General features: G+C 54.7%; 1 long non-coding RNA gene across 1 annotated transcript in view; it reads right to left on the bottom strand.

Moving 5' to 3' along the window:
• LOC125910830 (uncharacterized) overlaps positions 1-141 on the bottom strand; it is a 575-nt gene extending 434 nt beyond the window's left edge. The window contains exon 1 of the long non-coding RNA XR_007454188.1: positions 60-141. This is a non-coding gene — a long non-coding RNA (uncharacterized LOC125910830). The remainder of the gene's footprint in view (positions 1-59) is intronic.
• Between the last annotated feature and the right edge of the window lie 3,028 nt (positions 142-3,169).

Here is a 3,169-nt window from a genome sequence, read left to right as displayed (position 1 = left end):
ACCTGCCTGGGGCCATCATGACAGCAGCTGTGACCTGCCTGGGGCCACCATGATGGCACCTGTGACATGCCCAAGGCCCATCGTGACAGCACCTGTGACCTGCCTAGGGCCATGATGACAGCGGCTGTGACCTGCCTGGGGCCACCATGATGGCACCTGTGACCTGCCCGGGGCCATCACGACAGCAGCTGTGACCTGCCTGGGCCCATCGTGACAGCAGCTGTGACCTGCCTGGGGCCTGTCCATGTGCACGGTCCAGGTCTCCTCCTGTGGCTTGAACACAGCCTTCTCTGCACATCTCCATTTCCCCCTTTTGGTAGACACTTGCACTTTACCTTCCAGACGTTGTCTGTGTGCTGCTTTCCGGCCCTCAGCTCCGAAACTCCTGCGCACAACCGTCAGACCCACGCCCTGGCGGCCCCTGCCTCAGCCGCTAGGCTGTGAGAGGAAGCGCCTGGAAGATGCAGAAGCAGCTCTGGATTCCAGAAAGCGTCCCGGGAACCCGGCCGCCCCCGTCCCCATCCGGAGCACCGCCCGCCGCCCACGCCCCCGGGAGCTGGATAAGCATCCCGGAGCCTGTGCCTTGTGCATAAACCCCGTGAGCACAAATCACTGCTGGCAGCCGGGAGCCCGCAGGGCAGGCCGTAAACGGCGTCTGTAGTTAGAGTTCCCTCTCACGATGCTGTTCTGTGCAGTGATGACAAATACTCTTTTTTGTCCTGAAGTCAGTGGGAGGCGTTGCCTTCAAGTTGTAACCTCATTTTAGCGGACTGTCGTTTTCACAGCTGCTGTCACTTCCCGTCACCACACACTTGACCTTATTCACCAGGAATGCGCGGCCCCGGACCCCTGGACTTCCAGGCCCAGGAAGCTTGGTAAGAGTTGGCAGGCGTCAGTTACTAGCAGTAGAAAAGCACACACGTTTGATGCAGCAAAGTGGTACCTTCTCCAGATGCCCAGCGTCGCGGGTGCATCCGGACCGCGCAGTTCGCTTGGCCTGGCCCCGGCTGCCCATACCCGCTGCCTCCGAACAGCAGTCCCAACCCCGTGCGGGCTGCTTTCCGAGGAAGTGTTTGCAACTCACTTTAGGATCCAGATCACTCTTCCGTTGGAAACAGGTAGCACCTGAAGGCGGAGTCGAGGGGCAGGCCCCCGGCATCCCCTGAACGTGCAACGTGGCTGATGGCCGGCCGGGATTCTGCTCCTCGTGGCCTTCGCCCCTGCGGTGCCCAGATCCCACCTGCCCCCACACGGTGCTCTTTCTCTAGCACCTTGTCCTCGTCCGCCGCAGGCTCGACACCCTCCCTTGACCCCCAGCCCCCCCAGGACGTCAAGCGTCAGTTCTGCCCCCAGACAGTCTTTCTCGTCCCCGCTGCAGAGCCGTGGTCCCCCGGTCTGGCCGCATTGCCTCTGCCCCAACCCAAACCTGGCAGTTGTCGGGTGGGGTCTCCGGCTCATCACCACCGCTCGGCGAGCCTCGTCTGCCTGCCCCTGCGCCTGCTGTTTTCTTGGCTTTGCGGGGAACTCGTGGCCACAGTTCAGCACAGGCCTGCCTCCCTGCAGCCAGAGACAGAGTCGCTCGGTCCCTGGTGTTTCCACCCCCTGGCATTATCGCCCACCTGCGTTGGGCCGGGTGGATAATTGTTGGGAGCATAAAGATGAGACACCCCCCCCCCCCCACCCCACTCCTGACTCTTCCTCTCAAGACGCTCTCTGGACAGAAACAACTCGATGATCATCCGGGATGTAAGTGTGTCTGGATGCTATCCTTTCAGGGTCCAAGGAGTAACTGGGGGCCTGGAAGTCACTAAGATTACACGGCATTTGAGCTGCTACTTGAAGGGCTCCTAGACGTTCATGAAGCGATCCCAGGGGAGAGGGCTTAGCGGTCAGTGTTTGCAAAGGCATAAAGGCTGGGAGGGGTGAGCGTGTTTGGAGAATTGCAAACGGCTTCCCGTGGTTCCAGGGCAAGGCAGGTCCACAGAGCGGCGTAAACCAGGCAGTCAGATCACGAAAGGCCTTAGCAGGCAAAATAGGAGGTGTCCCTTTCACCCCATACACGTCTATCCTAGAGCCCTGCGTCCTGCCTTATTCTTCTCTGTGGCACCCTGTATGTAATGTCTTGACGATTTAAAAAATAGTTTTTAAACTATTTTTTACGGAAAATATAGGTAAATATATTTTTTAGGTAAAATATAGGTAAAACTAGAAGTTAAATCTAATAAAATTTGCAAACACACTTCTCATTTTCATACATTTGCTTTCATTATTTTAATGTTAAAGCAAATCAGGATACACAAGAAAGTGGGCTTGTCCTCTTCCCTTTTGATTATAAAAGTTTCTGTGTAATTTAAACATTTGGAGCATGGGGTTCATGTACCTTTCTAATTTAAAGGAGAGTTTATGCTTTGTTAATTAAAAACAGCAGGTAGAGGCCCTGACGTCGTTCACTTCAATTTCTTACAGATTTATTGCACAGTAAATTAGTTAATTGCAAACCTTCCAGCAATGTTTTACTCCATTGTAGGTTACTTAAAAAAAAAAGAGAGAGAGAAAGAAAACAAGTTTGAGTTTTCCCTCTTGAGAACAATGAGTGGTTTATTTCAAAGTAGGTGAAAGGTGACGGGAAGGAAAAAAAAACCCCAGCTTCACAGATGTAGGGTTTAAAGTTTGCCAAGTACTTGGGGAAGGTTACGCGGACTTCAAACGGCTGCAAAGTACAATGTAACGTGAGAACACCAAGGTCCTGTTTCTCTTCCAGCCTTACTCTCTCCGGGTCCCTGCAAAACGTCCACATAAAGAGCAGGGGTTTGCAGAAATCGCATCCCCTGGTGGAGAGCAACTGAACAGAAGGGGGAAGGAAGTGCAGTGCGAACTCCGTGGTACCCGCGGACCGAGCTGCACCGTCCCCGGGGTGAACTTCACATCCCCGGGTGCATCTCAGAGTCCCTCTGCTCCGAATCATGGGAGCAACGGTCCGAAGCCCGGGACAGGCCGCGCAGAGAGAGCGCTTCTCGGTGGACTGAATGCGCATTTGTGTATTTTCCGCACCTTACTCAAGGAAGACCTACTAAGTGTCGGTGACACAAACCTTGATGCCCCACGTTGTCACCCGCTGGCCAAGCACCCCAATCCGTCCCCCTTCTGTGTTGGGGCTTAACCGTCTCAG

This window comes from Panthera uncia, chromosome D1 (assembly GCF_023721935.1).
Source record: "Panthera uncia isolate 11264 chromosome D1, Puncia_PCG_1.0, whole genome shotgun sequence".
Lineage (NCBI taxonomy): Eukaryota > Metazoa > Chordata > Mammalia > Carnivora > Felidae > Panthera > Panthera uncia.
Note: the sequence above shows the minus strand (reverse complement) of the source record. Positions and strands in the feature narration are given on the sequence as shown.